Here is a 21,907-nt window from a genome sequence, read left to right as displayed (position 1 = left end):
TCTTTGCCTCTCATCCCCTTTACATCCACTTCTATTTCTATTGTTTGCTCGTTTTCACTTAAAGTGTTCTTAAATGTGCAAAAGGAGTAAACTGTAAACCTAAGTCTGGGGTTTGATAAGCAGATCTGGATTCCATTGACTTCCTTAGAAAATCTAATTAAATCCAGCAGTAACAATGGTGAATGGACCAGTACTTATGCTTTTCTACTCTAACTGAGCACTCAAAGTGCTTTTTACTGCAAACCTCATTCACCCAATCACACTCTTATTCATACGACCACTTCTTTCTATACCTAAGTGCCTTGTCTAACATTTACACACATACTCGGATGGATGCAACTGGATGCAACTAAGAGTTCAGTGTCTTGCCCAAAAATACTGGGAGAGCCAGGACAAAACCACTAACCTCTTGGCTGGTAACACTAACTGCTCTACTGCCTGAGCCACAGCCCCATAACAAATAAGTAACAAATAGCGCGCTTATTACTTTTATGAATTCAAAGACTGAGTGTTTGAAGATCTGATAGCTGCAGTTAACGTTTGCCCATGAAACTGCTCCATGCCAAATTAAAATATTTTGTATGAGAGTGAAACTACAGCTTTTAGTTTTTTGTGATAATGACGTTTGTACTTTAAAGAAATTCTTCAGCAGTGTGTCTGTTAGCTGACTGTGCCATGCTGAAACTTGAACAAATGTGCACTCTGAATTGGCCCCCAAAATCCCTTTAATAAACAATATGATTACATTTTAACATTGTATGAGTTTATTCACTAAATGTTGGAGTCCAACAAAGTTACATCCAATTTGAAGAAAGTGTCGCTGACACTAATGAACAGCAGCTAACAGCAGCAAAAACATCAACACTTACCAGTTGAGCACACTGTCACCAGCTCACCTTGCTATCAGTTTTGCTGACTTCTATTTCGAGTGACTGTTTTTGTGCTGTCAGACTGGTTTTTGGCTGACAGAGTGCTGTCAGGATGCAGTTTCCCGTGTTGCAAGAAAATTATGAATGCATTGGATGAGTTACAAATGCACTTAATGGATTCTTTGGATTAGCAGGAAAACTGAGAATTGAGTATATAGACCATAATGAGGCAGGTGCAGCAGCCTCTGACATTATACTGAAACCTCCCCCCAAAAAGCCTCAATCCCCTGTAATCAATCCCCAAATTAATTAAAAAGTTGAATACTTTTGTTGGCTTTGAAGAAGAATGAACAAGCAACTAGCAATAACTTTTAAATAAACTTTTAGTAGCAGACATTGTGTGTAACTATTACAGTTATAGTCTGTATTAAACTGTGATGTGATGTCAGTATTGTGCTGCTAACTAGTTTCCACTACTTTGAATGGTTCGCTCTTTAAAGCAGCCTTTGTTGGATTTCACACATCAAGCTTGTTATATAACTTCTTCTGTGGCACTTGGAAGAGCTCTGTTAGAAAGCAGCAAATGGTGCTGTCGAGTTGCATTATGGGAAGTGTGGGATCCAGGATAGTGTTTTTTAAGCTTGATCATCTCAAAAGCTACTCTTTCTGTAATGTTTTTTTAAATTGAATTTGTTTTATGTTGATGCAACTTATGCATGGTTTTCACTTACAGGAACTTTCCAGAAAGTCTCTTTTTCCTCTATTCTTTCTCGCTCTCTTAATTTCTCTTCATCCATCATACCAAGCTTGTATGATGTGCTGTCTTGTCATGTCATGGTAGAGATATAAGTTTAGTGTAAAGTCTTGCATTAACAGCTGTAGCTCAGGAGGTAGAGCAGGTCATCTACTGATCAGAAGGTTGGCAGTTCGGTCCCTGGCTCCTCCATGCAAAGTATCCTTAGGCAAGATACTAACCCCAAATTGCTCTCCGATGTGTTCATCGGAGTATGAATGGTAGTTAGGAAGCACTAAAAATCTTAAAAGACAGTGCTTGTGTGAATGGGTGTGATTGGTTGAATGTGGCATGTTGTGTAGAGCGCTTTGAGAACTCTGGGGAGAATAGAAAAGTACTATATAAGAATCAGTCCATTTACAGCTCTTTGTAGTTATGGTCTGCAGCCCCATGTCCTTGTAACACCTGCAGGAGACACATACCAATATAAACACAAGCATCGCTCATAGATTGGACCTTATTTGATGCACAACACTGAATGAAAGAGAAGGAGAGAAAGCAAGCAAAAAATTAAAAAGGAATTTAAGATGTGAAAGAAAGAATTTAACAGAGAGCGAGAGGACGAGAGACAATAGGGTAGTTCTGCAGGAAGAGAGAGAGAGTCTGAGATATTTGATCAGCTCCTCTTGTCAATTTTTGATTCTTAATAACTTATTGAAACAGCTTCTGGTGCCTGCGATCAATACTGCTGCTCACTGTGCTGCTCACTGTGCAGGCTGAAGAATGGCGTGATGCGTGTGGGCTTCAGTTTCACACTGATTCTGGTCTTTTATTAAAAATCGCTCTCATCTCCCATGGCCTGCATCAAGTCACTTTGATTATGAAATAAGCGAGAAGGAGAAATGTCAAAGTTTTGTGCCACATTACCCCCAAAATGCAACCTAAAATGTGTTTTCATTTAGCGTTTTGGAATGATAAAAGAGCTTACTTTTTGTCATAAAAAAAAAAAATCCTACATATGGAGTCATTTGAACTGTATTTGAGTGAACTTCATGTGTTGAAAACTCAGAACAAAAAAGCTAAATTGAAATAAAAGATTATAAAAAAAATAATAAATTCAAATTTTAAATAAAGAAATAAGAAGTAGAGCCGCCAGTTTAGCTCACAGGTTGAGAAAGCGCACATATGCCGCAAGGTTAAATGCGGCAGCCTGGATTCAGCTCTGACCAAAAGCCCTTTGTTGTGTATCTTCCCCCACAGTCTCTTCCCTGCTTCTTTACTGTGGAAAAAGCAAAAGCTGAAAAAAAAGTGTTAGTGAAGAAGTACAAAATTAAAATGACTTAAATAATCAATTGTAGAGTCCCTTTTGTCAATGGTAGATCATCAAAAAGCAATTTTAATAAACTTAAAAGTGTATGTTTGAAGAATACGCTTGGGGAAATTATCTAAAAATGTAAATTTAAGGTAGATTAAATTTAAAAAAACATGTTGCAACTCATCTTAGGGAGAAAAATGACAAAGATATAGTATATGGAGAGAAGGGAAATAAACTTTATTGTCTTTATTGTGTGTGTGTGTGTGTGTTGGCATCTGTCACATTGTGTGCTCAGGCAATGAATGTTCATTCCCCTACACACACAAACACACGCACACACACACCTACACACACACACACACACACACACACACACACTCCTGTTCCCCCCATTCTCATTCTCTTTCAATTACTCTCTCCCTTTCTTTTTCTTTTCTCTCTCTCTCTCTTCCTTCAGGGCTTTGTATATATGGGTGAATGGAACACACACACACACACACACACACACACACACACACACACACACATACACACACACTCCACCCCCCAGCGTCTGATGGCGCTGCGGTAAATTAAATGTAGAGCTATATGTTGCCACCATCCAGATGACAAATGACGTGTGGTAATCGTCTTAGCTCTGATAGTAGCCGTCGCCCCTGGCAACACAACACACACAAACACTCACATACATACACACACCCTGTCACTGTGTTTGTTTTGTTTGACTGGATTTGTCCTGTATTATATGAGCATCCATGAACATATGTCTGTGTGTGTGTGTTTGTGTATGTTTGTATATGTGCTTGCTTGCTCATTGATGTATCCCTATAGATGTCTTAAGTTGTGTATGTGTGCCATTTAATGTTGTTATGGACTCTCATATATATTTTTCCACTCTTTTGCACACTTGATTGTGTTTGTCTTGTTGTGTTTAGGTCATATAAGCAGGCCTGCTTCCATTTCTATGTGTGTGTGTGTGTGTGTGTGTGTGTCTCCAAGTATCTGGTAATATTCACTATCTGGATGGTGTGATCTTCCTCATGTTTGCTGTTAAAAAGAGAGACTGTATATAAAAGATGTTCACAGGCAAATTTAAATCGCTCTGATTAGTGAAGTGGCATGTTGATGCTGCAGCTGAGCATGTTTACTTGGTGTTTTGAAACTTGATGTGATAAGAAACTGAAAATATGGGCACACTTTGTCTTTCACAATACAGGCCAACCCTAAAGCTTCACTGCTAATGCGGACCATAATTTACAATGTCGACTTTATGGTGTATTCAGTAAGGCTTGAAACTATACCGACACTGTAAACCTATAAGTAAAGTAAAAGTTATAGATCAATGGGGGTTCATTTTATCATAGATTTCAATACAAGCAGGCTTCTTTTTGTAACCAGAGGAGCCATCCTTATTGGCTGAATGAATGCAGGCTTAAGACTCTTTCACACTACTAGATTTATAGACGCTATAGCCGTCTTTTTATACATGAAGAGCTCATACACTCGGAAATCATCACAATAAAGTTATCTGCCAACTATTGTGTGCCAACTATCCATCCAGTCAAAACTGTTTTGACCCACTGGGGGATAGATGAAGGACCTATGGGAGTCCACTGTGGACTTAGCTTGTTTCACTTTCATCAGATGCAAGAGCTTATTGGAATCTGTTGAATTCTGAGTCAGGGACAACCCCCGTGGGCTCTTTGTCATGTTTCTAGAGCCAACCCGCAGTTTTTGCAGTGTGGAAGGGTTCAGCTGTCCTGCCACGGGGGATTGTGCTTAGTCTCTAGCAATGCTTAGGTGGGTGGCACACATCAAAGCGGCATGAATATGAATGCCAGGACCAGAGTATGGCACTGGAACAAGATTATCATTTATTTTATTTACTTTACAGTGGTGCTGTGGCGTATCGGCACATGCGCACTGTTTTCCCCTCTCTATGATTTTAATGGGTCTGCCTCTCGTTCTGCCGATAAGCATTTCCCCAGCTCTGTATGTACACCTGTAAACTTGCCTGTGTGTGCACTTGTGTGTGTGTGTGTTATGAGTGTGTGCCCTCTGTTGGAAGGTGTAATAGCCAGCAGGCAGAGCGGCAGCAGCAGAAAAACAGGCCTCGAGCAGCAGATAAGAGCTTCCTCCAAATTTCCTCCGATAAAGACAACTCCTGTTTATTTACATTTAAATAACACTCGTCCTCTCACTCTCTCATTCCTCTGTCATCCCCCTCTTCTATTTCTTTCTGCAGAAAACAGTCATGCTGTTTCTTTTCTCCATGCATTTAAGTCTTTATTTCCTCATTCCTCCTCTTTGAAGCCATTTCCTTTTTTTTAAAGAATGTTAGTGAATTGACATGTGAGATAAGTAAAATATTATGCGAGGTAAACAACATTAAAGTTTGAGTAAAGCCAAAGTGCCAAAAGTTTATTTAAGTCACAACCACCGTAGTCAAATGAAACAGTAAAGGGCGGAGAGTGAAAGAGAAACAAAGTGGGGTTTCAAAGAAATGGGAGGATGGCTGGATTGAGAGGAGAGAAAATGGAGAGATAAACTGTCTGTAAAAGAAGTGAGGAGAAGGAGAGATTACTGAATGTAAGATGGAGGGAGAGAGATGAGTGGTAGAACAAGGTAGATAGATGGAAAAAAACGAGAGAGGCTCTCTGGTGTCAAATGAAGAGATAAGAAACTAACCCTCCCTCCATCTCTGCTTCGCTCCACAGAGAAAATGAGTGGGAATTCCCCTGGGAGGCCTTAATCCATACTCGCTCTCTTTCTCTCCTTCTTTTTTTTCTCTGTCTAGCTCTACCTCGCTCGTCCTCTCAGTCACAGTAAATCTCTCTGAGTGCTGCTGGCTGGATATAATGATGGGCTCTCACTACTGTCACACTCGCTGGTCAGACTACAGAAATGAACTCTGCTACTGGTTAAGGTTAAAGTCAGTAACTAGTGTACAGCTGTGACACTAACTGCAGAAACAGGTGCGGTTTTCTTAAAAATAATGATTTAAAGGGAACACATTTTATCTTTTAGCTTTGTTTATCTAATTAAAGGCACTCAGGTAACAGTTGATACTGGATACCCCTCGACTGCACATGCTCAGACTGTCTCAGCCTTGCCTCTCTAACTTTGTCTCCAAACGCATCTAAACATCTTCATCTCCACCTCCTGCCTTTTTGTCATTGCCAACACACATCATGGTCAAACAACCACCCTGTAAACCTTTTTTTCCACTCTTGCTGCTATCCTTCTGTCATAAATCGCCCCAACATTCGTCTCCACCCTGCCTGCACTCTTCTTCACCTTTCTTGTGCATTATCCATTCTTTGGATGGTTGACCCCAGGTATTTAAATTCATCAGCCTTCACTACCTAGACTCCTTGCATGTTCATCTTTCCACCTGTGTCCTTCTCCTTCACACAAATGTATTCTGTTTTACTTTTGCTGTCTTCTCTCTGGTGCATACCTCCACCTCTCCTGTGTCTCTTCCACTTGCTGCCTACTCTCACTACAGATCACAATGTCGTCTACAAACATCAAGTCCATGAAAAGTCCTGCCTGAGCTCATTTGTCAGCCTATCAGCATTCTAAGTAAAAAGGGGCTCAGAGATGATTTTGCCCCCATCTTGAACCCTATTTGTCACTCCTACTGCACACCTCACTACTGTCTTACTGACTTCATACATGTCCTTACACCTCTCTGCCACTTTTGGCATCCTATGATACACTTCCTCTAGATCAACAAAGATGGTGCAGCTCCTTCTGATCTGATTTAACACTCAAAGAAAACATCTATAGTGCTCTTTCTCATCAGTGCTGCTCACTGATCATCACCTCTCTGCTCAGCCTAGATTCAACAACTCTTTACCACAGGATCATGGTGTGGCTCATAAACTTTATCCCTCTGTATATAGTACAAATCTGCACATCACTGTTCAGTACCAGTGCACTTCTTCTCTATTCCTCAGGTATCCACCTACTCTCCTAGATTGTGCTAAACATTTCAATTAAAAATACCACCACCCCCTCTCTCCTAGACATCTCCACAGGTAACTAACTTTCCACTCTTTATCCTGTTCATAGCTGCCTTCATTTCTTCCTTACTAATCCTATGTCTTCATTCACGAGCTCCTTAAAGTACTCCTTTCATCTGCTCAATGCACTTTCTTCACTTGTTAGTACATTTCCATTTCTTACTTGCTGCACATCCTTTTCAGCTTGATCTCTCTGCCTAGCCAATCAATACATGTACTCTCTCTTTCCTTTGTGTTCAAATACAATGAGCAAAACTGATTTAACCTTATTGGTAGAGGGAGGTTTAAATGGTGGTTGCAAATGCTGATAAAAAACACTTTTACACTCATCAAATGACCAACATTCAAAGAGCAAAGCCACATTCCCAAAGCATGTACTAGCATTTAGTCGTTAGTTTATCCAGTGGAATGGCAGTTGAAGAATTGAGTTCCCCAAAGGGTTCATAGTAAATCCCTGCTTTGGGTTCAGTTAGAAACGCATCATCCACATTTCTTTGTTTCTCTTATTATCATTTTTCTATTGTCTGCTATTTAATTGAAAGCAAAAATGCACACAGAACAAACCAGACCAATGAAATCGAAACTTGTTGGACAAAGTGGAGAGTCTGAATTGGAAGTGACTGGTACAAATGAACTGAGTGGATGAGCTGAAGTGGCAGCAAGACTTTCCATCTCCCTGTGCCTCTGGCATTTCCTCTGGAGGGCCTGGCTGAGAAGAGACAGTGTGTGCGCATGTGTTGTGTTTGTGTATGCGTGTGCCACTGGTGGGGACAGCACCACAGAGCTACGCATGCATCTCCTCTCTGTCACCCAGTTTATAAAGCAGCCCAGAAGAGTATAAACCAGTCTATGTGTTATTAATAGGCCCACTTACTTTTTACTGTAAATGATGAATAATGGCTCCTGCTGTGGAAGTACAGTGGCGAGGAGAGAGAGCTGCTGGATAAGCTCTGAGCAGACAAGCTTTAAAGAGGAAAAATAGCTGGACTAAAGTGTAATTTACCACCAGCTAGAATACCACGCGGTTATATTTTTGTTCCTGTGTACTTTTTGTTTGCAAGAAAAAAAGATTAAAAATGCAACTGGGATGAAATCAGATGAGTAAGTGGCTGCCAATCTGCCAAAAATAAGCTGATATGGTTCTGGTGAGGATCTCGATATAGCTGCTTCCATTTCACAAATTTTGCTTTTAACTAAGAAGAGTGAAGCTGGACGTTTTTTGTTTGTGCCAAATTTAAATTAAATCTGTAACATGTAGGCATAAAAACAATTTTTTCAGGTTTGAGGAACATGGTTTAGTTTAAAATAAGCACTTCTTTAGGGTTGTATGACTTTTTTGCCAGTGTGTATTTTAGAAAGCTTTAAACAATATAACTAATTGATTTAAAATCTGGGAACCAGCAGCATCGACTGTCCAGTCCAGTGTACAAACTCAGTTGTATTAGGGCCAGTCGATAAAGACTAAAATGTAACTCTGGGTCTCAGTAAGGTGCCTATTGAAAGCTGGAGAAATATGAGCCCAATCTAGGCTCTTTTATAATATGCACAATCGACTGGACCACAAGAATTATCTGCATAAGATTCAGTACACTTGAGAGGTTATGATTCCAAGCCCTGACCCTCTAGAGCTGTTTTGTCAGAAATATATTAGAGAGGCTTTAATGTTGTAGTTGTGCAGTATAGCTGCAATGAATGCAGTAATTATTACTGTATAATGATGCTGTAATCATATTATCCACTTGTTAATTTGTCAAGTACTGACCCTATTTCAGAGTCCAAGCCTCTGCTAATTTAAAGTTAGACCAAAGTTGTAACATCAGCCTAAACATAGACCATCATCTTATCATCTTTAGAGGTCTAAAAGCTAGAGAACTGGGCGCTAATGCACTACACTCGACTGCAGAATATGGTGTGTTTTTTGTGGTGTTTTGATCCAGGAAATAACTAATCACATGTTATTTAAAAAGCAAACAAGCAATCTTGGCCCTGTGACCAACTGGCGATCTGTCTAGGGTGCAAACCGCTTTTTACCCCCTTAGAGCTGTGATAGGTTCTCCCCATTTCCGTCAATCACCAAAGAAACCAGCTCCTAAAAAGTTTGACTTTTTATATTCTTTGACATGATTTTGTGTATTACAGAACTTCTCCCATCAACTATAAATCCAAAAACCTTTGAAATCAGCATGTCTGTAAGTAACACTTGAGCAAAACCCCCTTTGTACTCTCTGAATTCTGCTAACCTATTTGTTTGCTCCCTACTATGAACACGCCCACTGCAGTGCAGGGGCAGGTGTGCTTGTCTCATAGACCTGTGATGTCTGAAGGTCAAGTTAATGTGCTATGCAGGATTTTGTAAGCCAGGTGTTTCCTTCTGTTTCCTAACTTCAAGCATAGCTAGACTAGCACATCTTTAGGTTTGTACTTTGACACAATAGTGTCCTCATATTAACCCAAAACGCTGTTTTTAAAGACCGTAACTTTCGCAACACGATCGGTTTTACTTTGTAGCGATGATCCAACAAGACGAGTTTCATGCTTATCTGGGCATTAAGCCGTGACCCCGATCGAACGTCTTCTGTGAGAAAGTGACTGACATTACTGCCAGAAGCATAAATGGATGAATAATCGCTTCCCACTGCTATAACATAGTAGCTCAGCAGAGAGCGAATGAATACAGTAGGTCTGTTAGTGCAGAGAGTGAAAAGAGACAGTACGAGCACATTCACCCAAGCTAACCTCTTTCTGTCTCTCTGTGTAGATTAAAGGAACAAAGCAGACAGCGTCTCTCCAGAGAGCGGGCCACTTCAGGGCCAGCCCCCCTGACTGGTTTTACACATACACACACTTTCTCTCTCTGCATCTCACACTGAGCAGTGACTCCTGAGCAGAGGAATTCCCATGCTGTCATGGGAAAAAACGTCACCAGGCTGTTCTGTGTGTGTGTGTGTGTGTGTGTGTATACTTGTAGCTTGGTGAGAAACATGTGCGTCCTGCAGTAATCTCTCTTAACAGTCTTTTCATTATTGTTTTGAGTAGAAAAGGTGCTGCAGAGAATGCTGCACACAGGAGCACGTTTTCCTCTCTGTAGAGAGATTCATTTGGCTGTTTTATTTTGGCTATTTCCCCCATCATTCCTAGCTCTTGTTTTCATGGCTTGTGTTGTCCAATAAATGTAAATGTGGGAAAAAAATCATCCAGCAAGTTTCTCCTACATGTTTTAAACACGATCCCTCATCATCATGATCTTTCCTTAGATCTTTCTGACAGATGGCCCACGTTGTGTTTACAGCAGGTGACTGTACCACCCAGTGCAAAACGCAAGCTTTTTGTTAAATTATGAAAACCGAGAGACACATTGGTGACACCTGCCAGGCTGCAATGTCATGTTATTCCCCGCCTTCATTCACACTTTACACACAACATATTTGATTAACATGAAACCAAAGCAGTGCCAACTTATTTTAGCCTGGCCTCCACCATACAGAGCTCACCCGACTCACTGGACTGAGTCAGAATATACTCCAGTAAACATCATAACCCATATCAGTGAAGATATATCACTTATTAGCTGGTTTTGGTGTCTTTAGGCAACTTGTTTGCTAAAATAAAGCCTTAAAATAACATCAGCGTTACCCTTTTAAATTGTGCATTCAACAGTGTTTTATTCAGCTTTTCTTTGACAGCTTCAAAAATGTGGACTGAACTGAGAGAGTCATTCAACATCACCGCACACACACAGACACATCTCACCCCACTGTCCCTTTGTCCCCGCCTCCTAAGGCCCCCACTTGTCCTCTGTAGCTTTGTCCTTTAGGCGTCTAATTGGGTGCCTGTTTAGAAAGGAAAGGTGTTAAGTAGGGGGAATTCCCATAATGCTCTTTTATTGGGAGAGTGGACAATGGAGACTAATTGGTTCCTATTAGCAGATAGAAGACAGGGAGAGAGACACTTAAAGCATTTAAAAAGGAAGAGCAGCATTATGGGTACATCATGTAAATGTGTATGTGTGTGTGCATGAGCGAGCAGGGTAGGATGTTGGCTGTGTTGTAGGAACGGTGAAGAAAGAGTGTTGTTGTTTTTGCCATTTTCTTGTGGGAATGACAGAAACAAGCTCTCTGTTCGCCTGTGTGATTTGTTAATATTTAGGAACATAAAAAACATTTCTGTGTGAGAGTTCTTAGGTTTTAGGAAGGATTTCATCAAGCATGTGCGTATGTGTTTGTGTGAATATTTTGGGCAGTCTGAGTAATGACTCAGTTTTCCTCTGCATGTGTGTGTTAGAGCATGTTTTCATTATTGTGTGAGGACAGCAGTCTGTTCACAGTGGCAGAATTTTCTTTGAAGTTTAATTATTTATCATCAGATTAAAACTTATCGTTGTCTGAGGTTAGAAGTCTTTGTGGGTTGTTGTCGATAAGTCTAAATTGGTAACATTTCCTTACATATGCGTATATGTGTGTGTGTTGTTGTTGTGTACTGAGAATGAAGAAAATCATAGTTGAGTAAAAAGTGTTACTGTAATGTTATTTTAAGAAGGTATTTATTATTTCACGTTGTGCACACTCTGAAGCTTATGTTACATAATAATGTAGTTTATGCCTCGGCTGTCTTACAGTTTAGTGTTTGACCATATTTAATTTCTTTCAGTTGAAAAAGAGGTCAAATGTTATTCATTCAGATTCACTGTCGCAGAAGATGTGGCCACTACTAAATCTGTACCACATGTTGTGGGACAAACTATGTATGACATAATCTGTGGTGCAATAAGCCTACTACAGGAAGAGGCAAATAAAGTGGCCTTACCACAGATTATGGTAAGATACCACCGAATCAGTAACCTAACCATGTCACACTTTTTTGTACAGAGAGCTCTGATTACAAAATTACAACAAGAAAAAGGCTGATCTATCTTTGAAGTTGTAGCAGGCGAGCCTGCAGGAGAAAGCCTGTAACAGCCTGTCTTTGTTGCGTCGTGTTTTGGTTTCTACTGCAAGTTTCATTTACCAATTTACTTATTGTGCTATTTGTCTAATATTTTCCCTTTAAAATAGAGAAAGGGTAACACAGAAACTAAAGGAGATATATTTTCCAGCCATTTTTGCAAATAAGCTTTTAATTAAAAAAAAAAAATTAAAACAAAACAAATGCACAAGAATTAAACTTTCTATTACACCAACGAATCATAATAAAACTGATGCCAAAATATCTGAGAAATCGTCAGTGCCTTACATGCAACCAGAATGTGAACGTTATTTTAAAAGTGCTGAGACACTGTCCCATGTCTAATATAGGAGCACAGCCAATATATGTTGAAAATTAGTTGATAAAATAGCTGTTTGACAAACTAGTAATTATTAATATCACTAGTACAAAGGTATGTAACAAAAACTGACCAGCTCAAACAACACCAGAGTGCAACCTGTGGATGTGATGTCAGGTTTGGTGGACGTAACTGGCCAAACATTAGCTTGAGCAACATGAAGTCATGGCTAATTAGAGTATTTTTTCCACAATTGCTACTTCTCCTGTCTTACCTGACTGACTCCTAATAGTTGGCAGTTTGTTCTTTATTTTTGTCTTCTAACGGTGATTGGAAAATAGCTTCTTGTTGCGTTACAGTTGACGGTAATAATTTATAATGTTTTAACGTGTTCTTTAATTTTCTGTCGTGACTGTCACATATCCTATCAACGTGAGCAGAATGGGTTGTGAACTGTGAACTGGGAGGATAGAAGCCCAGCATAGGACTGTGGACATTTGTGCTGTGGGATTGGTCTCAGTTTCACATCATTACACTGCTAGTTGTTTCCTCCATGTGCTCATTTTATCTCTGTTCCATCTAGGTGGGAATCAAAACCTTGACACAATTTAGATTTAGCTGCAAACATCATGAATGCAAGACGGCAGTTGCCATTTCCAAGATGCTTTGCTATCAGTTTTGTAGAGTGTACTGTGCAGATGCGTCGTCCATCTTTTAATCCAGTCTGTGACATTCCCTTGCTGTTTTTAAAATGTTGTATTGTCTTGGGTTGTTTTTTTGAACATTGTACAAGGTGCAATCAAAGAGTTCTGAGACGTAATGGGACTTCATAGATCCATGCATAGATTTCAAAAGCCACGGTGAGAAAAGACGAGATTTGAATGAGAAAATGCTCTTAAATGTGAGATGGCTAAATCTGAATCAGTCTTGAGTTTTATGGATATGTTATCAAAACTTTGTTGATAACACATGTGCAAAAATATCTTACAGCAATGCTGGCTACATGTATCTATGAACGTATGTATGGCTTTGATTATAAATGTTAGTTACAGTTAAATTGCCTTTGGATTAATAAAAAGGTTGTCTGAAAAGGAATAAATACAAAAGGAAAGAGAAATAAAACAATAAGTTCAAAAAGAAACTTTGATCCATAAAATGCAGTCCCCGTTTCTTTCTTTGCTTTGTCTTCTAAAAATGCATGTTTCAAAGTTTCAAATGCATTTAGTCTTTTCGTGTTCACACATTTTTATGAGTGATATTTTTCAGCTGCCCCTCTCTCTCACAGCCTGGGCCTCCACATTAGGCCAATTTAATTAGAAGCCTTTCACTAGAACTAATTAGCCAGCTACGCTAGCCCAGCTGAATGAGGGGCGAGGGGAGGTGATTGAAATTGTGCTACTCAAGGAGAGCATTGTTTAACAGTTTGATTCCCTCTTTTCTTAATTTTTTTAAACACAAAACAGACTAATGGAATTTGAGCAAGCTGGTTTGCTTCAAAAGCCGTTTTTTTGGATGAGTGAGTGATGGCAGCTGAGGAATTGTCTCACAAGGCTCCATTTGAGTTCCTTCGTTTTTAATTAAGAAACACGCAGACTCAGACATGATTGATCATCCTCTGTGATAGTTTTATGTGGTAAAGATATTTCATTTGTGTTCACAACTCATCTGTTTAATTGGCTTCTACTCAGCAAACAGTGCACAGTGATGATGAGATGTGAGGGGATATTTACCAAAACACGTGATCTGGTGTAACTATGCACTTGTTCTCTTTTGGATGAGTGCCTAATAGGAAAGTTGGCTCAGATGGAGGCTGATGCCGGGTGGTTAGGAACAGGTGTGTCCTTACAATGGAAAACAGTTTCATTCTTTGCAGATACCTACCGTTTAGCTCCATTAGCAGCATGACTCTAATGTCAGTACCTCTGTTGGTCCAACTCTTTTGATCAGAATCAAAAATATCAAATATGAACAAGCTATGGACTGAGTTATTAAAATTTCGACAGAGGTTCGTGGTCCCCATAGGATGAACCCTAATGGTTTTGACTCAATGCCTGACAAGTTTTAAGAATCACATTAGCTATACTCAAGACATTTAGACATTTTGCTTTACAGTAATATTGATGTAAATATATCCAAAACAATAAAACTACATCAGGCGAGGTGTTGATTAGTTGCATGGAATTCAGGGGTAGAGGTAGGAATATCTCGTATCAGGTTTCCAGCTAATCACATTCCTGCAAATTCCGATCAAAGACAGATCTCCAACCCTAAATTACCATATAGATGAGAACCTTAGGAGGTAACAGATGGAGGCGGATCCATCTCAAATAAAGTGCTGAAAAACAAACAAATGGTCTGCAAATGGTAAATGGTTCACTAATACAGCACCTTTAAACCTGCTACAAACTTCTTTACACACAGCAATGGCAGCAGAGATTCAAGGATTGGAAGCAAAATGAGGTTTAATATCTGTCCCACACACACAAGGAGGGAATTGTGCTGTCAACCTCAAAATTTATGTAGGTGTAACAACTGAGCAACAGACGTCTGAACCAACTTTTCTATGACAGAGAAGTACAATGGTAAATGTTCAGTTACGTTTAGGCACAGATCCTGTGGAAGTCCAGTTTAGGAAGCGATCATGGTTAAAATCAACTGAACCACCTGCACACCTGGGTGTGGCCAGGTGTCCCAAAACAGGTAGCAAGAGCCAGTCAGACTCTGCTAGTTTGACTCATCCACTATGCTATGTCCTCTTTTTTATGCTGTCTATGGTAAACATGACCCCCCCTGATTAAGGTTAGTTAAAGTTTGGTGTCAAAAATACACACAGTCGTTGTTTATTGAAACAATTCATTGGTTTGAAACAGGAAACAAAGAGTACTCAGCCACTGATTTGCTGAGCCATCCACACACCCCAACCTCCTCCCTAGGTAAATGTTCTAGTAATATAACTGTGGTCAGTGGTGGACTTTCTCACTTTGATAACAAGTTGCTGACTTGTTCCTCTCCTAGCTCCCTAATATTGTTTGCTGGAATATTAACTTGTTCCCATATGTACATCAACATGTTGCTACTGGAAGTCACCATAAATCAAATACTTACTAATAATATATTTATCCAACATTGAACTCTTTAACATTTCAGAAACAGAACACTAGGGATGGGTACCGGTGTCCGGTGCCATGATGGCACCGGTTCTGACATAAACGGTAGTAACCAGACCGAAAAGCAGCGCACATTTCGGTGCTTTATTTCGGTGCTTTTTTTTTTTTTCCTAAGCCAATTCTAGCCAATCATTTTACGTTTCAGAGGATAGTAGGCGGGTCCAGGTACGTACGTTCCTTTAGAGCAGAGCTACAGATTAAAAATGCCCAAGGCCAAGCGGTCAAAAGTCTGGCTGTACTTCTTAGCAAAAGATGCAAACTCGGCTGCCTGCAACAAGTGCTTTAAGGTGATACTGTGATACTGTCAAAGGAGGTAACACCTCGAATCCGATGAAACACCTGGCGACGCATAGCATTTTTTTTAAAGCCGAGAAATGCACCGTATTTGATAGCTTGCTGCGAGACCTCACACCGAGCACATCTACTGGGGGTGTGGTGCCTGTTATCGGACCTGGAGTTAGCAACATCCCCCAAAAACTCGAAGAATAGAGTCCTGGCCCCTAGCCCTGCCAGTGTAGCAGAAATGATGACGGATGATGATGGCAGCAGCAGCCGTTCTTCTCTGCGTGAGTAGCTTAATGTTGTTCGTGTGTAATTTATGTTGAGTAGGCTAACCACGTTATTAAATTAATGCATGTAAGGTGAACTAGCAAACACAGTCGTAGTTACATGCGGCTGTCTTCTTGTTTGACGGCAGATACTCCCTTCACCCTGGCCAAAAAGGCTAAAATGACCAAAGAAATTTTACTTATGCCACCTCACCTCTCAGTGCAATAATAAGCTTGTTTCCCCTCATACAAACACACATGCACACACACACACGCATGCACACAAATAATCGCATGTAACTGTGATTGGCTTTGGCAGCACAAGGCCATCCAGGGCTCTTAGATATAACTGCTTCTCTTTGATAAACATGAGAGCTCAGACACACTGCTGTCTGCAGCTGACTGAGAATCACACACACATACACACCCACCCACACACACACACACACTCCATCTGAAGCTATGTATACACACACACATACACGCCTTTGGTCAGCGTACAATATTGGAGAGTTGAAGCCTGGAGAATATTTGATATGTAGATAAGTCTTAAAAAGGGTGAGATTTGCATATTGGGCTCCTGTTGCACACGACTCTGAGCTGCATGTGGTATGTACATTTTTAATCAGTGAGCAGAGAAAAAATTAATTTGTTTTTGGTGGGAGAAGAGGGACAGTGCTCCTTTCCGTTCTATTAGCAGCATTTTGTCAAAACAGTTTAGCTGAATTCAGACAGACTCGGTATTAAATGTGTTTAGGCATGATCTTTATGCTTTGTGTGGTTCCTCTATATGCATTTTTGCATGTTTAAGCATCATATTACTTTCCCGCAGCTACCACTTATTAAATGAAACCTCTTCAATTAAATGTGTGTTGTGTTGCCTCATTAAACCGACACCTTGTTGTGTCGGGGAAAGACGATTTGACTTTTTTTTTTAATTTAAGTAAATTGTTTTTACGCTTTTCAATTATTATTATTATTTTTATTTCATTCTAGTTCTGTTTGTATAACCTTGCCTTCAATTTATGTCTGGCCTTTGTCTTGTTTATTTCATTGGAATTTGTATTACACGCTTATTTCTTTGTCTGGAGGCCCTTTTTAACTTTACTGAAACCTGGTATAGAATTGAGTTTGTGATTGCTGGTGGTAGGTGTTTGTCTCTTATTTTGTGTTTTGCAAAGTTCTGCCTAAAATGCTGCACAGGCCTGACTAATGTTTTGGTACTATGTCCGAGTTAAGAAAAGCAATTTGATTTCTGACATTTGTGGCGTAACTTGACACATGATGTCCAAAATCAAACTGCTTTTCTTTTCTTAACTGATATCATGATGGCTCAAAAACACATCTCCACAAGTCAAGGATTGAGGTATTCGTCTCGGTTTATCAATAAAAACATCCCTCCAAGTACCTGCTAAGTTAAACATAAATGTCCTAAATCTCAACACGCTCAGCAGATAAAACGCCTCGCTCTCTTTCCATCTGTATGTGTTTGAGCTGCAGCAGCTTCCAGCAGCTGAGCGGCTCTTCTCTTTATTACAGCTGACAGTTTGTTTATGTCTGGTTTGAAGCATTTATTTTTACAGCATTTTACAGCTTCCCTCGGTCTCCTCGGCTCACTTGTCTGACCTCGAGCTGACTGCTGCTTGTTTAGACATTAAACAGATTCAGACCCTCGGTGCTGTTACAGCAGCGGCACCAGTGAGCAGGGCTGGGAATCATCTGGAAAATTACCATACAAGCCTTGATACTAGCCCACTGACAACAGCTAGAGTCACTGCTACTAAAGCAAAAACTTCATTTGAATATCAGTCGTGCAATTGGAGTTACTTGACCATTAGGCACACCCAAATAAAAAATGTTAATTAGAAAAGCCTAAAAAAAGTACTCTCAAGTATCTCAATATATCAAATTTCTGATTTTCTTTCCATCATCATCATTTTCTTAGTCACTTAAACAATCTAAATAGGAGAGAAACAAGCCTCCCCCCCAGCCACCTACCCTAGCTTTTCTGACATTTTATTTTCTGTCAGACCCAAACCAGCTGAAAGTCCTAATCTTTATAGTGTATCTTGGCAACCTTACTGGACATGCCTGAAATACCATGCTTAGGAGGTGTTGAGTAGGCCTTTTAGCCAGATGCGCAAACCTCAATTGGCCTTTTGAGGTGAAGCAGCAGCTCTACTCTGAGCCCCCACCAAATGACCAAACTCCTCGCCGTATCTCGAAAAGTGAGCATAGGCACCCTTTAGAGGAAGCTAATTTGAGGGTAGGAACAAAGATAGACCAGTAAATCAATGGCTTCACCTTCATTCTCAGCTCTCTCCTCACCACAATGGTCGCTGCCAATGCTGCACCAATGTGTTTGCTCCACTTGTCCCCCACTCATGAGGAAGACCCAGAGATACTTGAACTCTCCACTTGATGCAACAATTCATTCACAACCTGTAGCGGGCAAGCCACCTTTCTCCAGGGTGGAAATGTGATTTTAAATAAACTGAAAGATCTGATCAAAACTTGAAATAAGTTAAGGAGAAAACAGAAGAGATCTAAAGTTTTTGGTCCCAAACAAAGAATTATGACTTAACATTAAAGGGTTTCTGATGGAGAGCCTTTGTACTAGTCACATGACATGCCATGAGTGTAATTGCACTGCAACCAAAGATATCTCATGCAAACCAAGAATCATCATCCTCACTCATCCAAATACTGAAGCAGACTGGTGATGTATACAGCTCTGGCAGGTTTTCTGTTCCTATAAATTGTGAAATGTTGATTTACATATTGGAAACATAGAAGGAATCTTGTTCTTTATATTAAGGACACTGTTTTGGGGGGGATCAGTTAAATACTTCCAGGTTAGCTGAACAAAATCTGATCTTATTTTTCTCGTTCAACAAAGTGTTGATACTGTGGGGATTTTGACCCTCTCCTTCCATTTTTAAAAAGTGACAGATCGAGGCAGGAGATCTCAGAGGAATGCTGAGTTTTGCCTGCATTCCCCACCGCTGGAAGGCAAAGCCCCACCTGGTGAATGTACAGCAGCACTAGCAGCATTACATAAACGTGTGAGATTCCATCTCTGCATATCCAGTAAGTGTATGTACAGCACTGTAGATTAACTGCTTAAAAGGCGCTCTGGACTGACTTGTGCATGACTAAATACTATAAAAGAGAGGTAGAGTCAGAGAATGAAGAAAAACTGTGTGTGTAGTTTAAAGTCTCTCTGGTGGCAGATGACATCTCTCCGTCGCTCCCACCAAATTAGCAAAACATTTTTTTTTTTTTACCTTAGCTGACATTTTCCTTGTTCCATTGCTCAGTGGAATTTTACTGAACGTCAGTCTCCAACTGAGAAATCTTTAGCCAGATTTCTGTGAGCACATTTATGGAAAAGCAAAATGTAGTTTGTAACATATTCCATTAAGTTACTCAATGTGAGCAACTTAATTCTGAATACTTTGGATTACTTGATATATTGTCATGCTTTTTGCAACTACATGCATGTACTATTGCTGTGCGATTTATTGCTATTACTGAAGGCTACTTGCCACCGAGCTAACATTGTTAGCTGGCGTTAGCTGAGGTTAGTTCGTAGATTGCAGACTGTAGACTTGATGGATAGCATTAACAACCTGCTAGCTGCAAATAATCTTGTGCAGTTTTGAGAGCAATACCAACTAGATTTTTAAATCTTAATATAAAATGAGTAACAGTGGGGTGGACATCAGGTAAGGCTGCACTGTTTGCAGTGATCTCGTATAGAAAACTATTTCGGTATCAGTAATATGTTTTCTTTCTGTCTGCTATCAGAACTGCACATGATTATTTGCAGCTAGCAGGTTGTAATGCAGCCTTCACCAATAGTAATAAATCACACAGGAATATAGTACATCGAAGATACTGAAGTGGCACATAACCCAGGTAGCTACCACAACTAAAACAAGGTAGTTGCAGTAAGCTAACGTTAGTTTTCAAATAAAGAACTTACACCAAGATGTTTCTTTAGGTTGGAGTCTTTTGATGCTGAGAGCAGCTTGGTTGCTGGCAAACAGAGTTTGCAATGCACGGTCAGATTTCAACTATCCCTTTCTTCTTTAAATGTGAAGTGGTGTCGGAATTTGCAAGTAAGAAATGCATTCCTGCCCGTGCACTGCTGCCTCTGTTATGCTGGCTCCGGGTCCATTGTGTAACTGACACCACCAATATTAACAGGACGCTTACATTAGAGCCTCTTTAATTTGTGTTTCTGGCAATGTATGAAATTACGAAAATTAGAGAGGGGATAGCCTAACATATGAAACAGGAAAAGACCGCTGTGTAATCCATTTATTTCAAAGTAACTGTGTTCTAATTATCACCTATTTAAGTGGTAACTGTAACAGAATACAGAACTAAAATCAATATTTAATTCTTCAAAAAAGGACTATGAGCTGTACTTTGGGTTGAGTGCTGGTGACGCGAGTTTGATTCCCCAAGAAACTGATCCAATTTAATACTTTGAGTCAAAAACATCCCTAGATTTTTGCATTTTACATGATAAAATATTGGACTGAAAGAAACTGATTAGAATAATTAAAGAAGGTTAGGGTTGTGTATGAAACACTCAGCTGACGTAACAGGTGACTTGGAGTCTAATTTATATGTTCAGAAAATGGACAAAAGGGTTTTCTTGACTGACTTAGTCGTGACGCTCTTTTAAAGACGTGACTTCAGATGTGGCTTACCTGACGTTTCCTTTGGTTTGACTAAGTCTGGCTTTTCAAACCCAAATTGCCCTCGAGACTGCAAAAATCATTTGATGAGTTGCTTTGACAAACCTTGACAACTGACACGCTCTCAAAAAGTTGACACTCTGACAATGCTTTTAAAACGTGATTTTTCTCATTTGACTTTATGCTTGAATTTCCCTCAGAGTAGTAACACTTGACAAGAGACATCCTTTGGCAAAACTTGACATACTTGAAATATTTAACAGTGACTTTTCTGAGATTATTTGAAACAATCAGAGACTGGATAATTTTAGGGTTTGCTTGTTTTTTTTCCCTCACAGCACCTCTAATATTAGCAATCTAGCTTTTACTACAGCTCCATCACTACTACCGCAGTAGAAAGAGTCCAAAGGTCAAGAGATTCCTGACAATACAAACACAAAAATGCAAAGCCGTCATAATTCAGATTTTAATGAGCGCTGAAACCTTCAAGGTCTTGGGCATTGAACACGAGTTGAGATGAAGTGTATGTTAACTGGAGGCTTTGGAGTGTAAATGGACATTTGTTATGCAGTTTAATCTCTCGCTGGTCTCCATGATGCCGCAGAGTTTCCTCCAGCCGAGCCTGTCAGAGCATTTCAGCCTGACAGGCTGACAGTGTGTTGAGGGGAAAAAAACGCACACAAATGCAATCAGCATAACTACATTTTCACTGCAGGGGTCTGAGTAAATGTGTGCGTGTGTGTGTGTATGTTTAAGAGAGAGCATTAGTGAGTGAGCATGGGGTGAACTAGAGGGGGTGTAAGTACACGAGGGTGTGTGTTTGTGGCTTGACAGCTCGCAGCATTGATCAGAAGATAAACCGGCAGCCTTTCTGCTCCATTGTGGCATGTAATGGTTATGGGAGAATTCACGACACACAGACACTGACGCACACGCATTTTGCCGAAAACCACACTGATACAACAGCTCTGTTTGTGAGACTACATTTACGAAAGCACCGGGGATTAAATCTTTATGATTGTGACTTGACATTTTTTTTCTCTGTCTGAGATCTGCATTTGAATCAATGAGTTTCATCTCTGTCCATGTGAAAAAAAGGTGGCAGTCTCTGACAGTCTTTCTTTCAGAATGATTGATAGTAGCCAATCCCAACTAATAATGGTACTTTTTCAAGGACGGGGGAAGCTTGAAGTCATTCATGGATACTGATATGTGTACTCTCATATTTTAGATGCCTTTTGTGTTGTTTTGCCCCCACAGATAGATATTCATTTA

General features: G+C 40.0%; 1 protein-coding gene across 2 annotated transcripts in view; it reads left to right on the top strand.

The window, feature by feature from the left end:
- LOC134645907 (neuronal PAS domain-containing protein 3) overlaps nucleotides 1-21,907 on the top strand; it is a 367,866-nt gene that overhangs the window by 29,449 nt on the left and 316,510 nt on the right. The gene's annotated exons all lie outside the window — the stretch shown is intronic.

Source organism: Pelmatolapia mariae, linkage group LG16_19 (assembly GCF_036321145.2).
Source record: "Pelmatolapia mariae isolate MD_Pm_ZW linkage group LG16_19, Pm_UMD_F_2, whole genome shotgun sequence".
Taxonomy (NCBI): Eukaryota; Metazoa; Chordata; class Actinopteri; order Cichliformes; family Cichlidae; genus Pelmatolapia; species Pelmatolapia mariae.
Note: the sequence above shows the minus strand (reverse complement) of the source record. Positions and strands in the feature narration are given on the sequence as shown.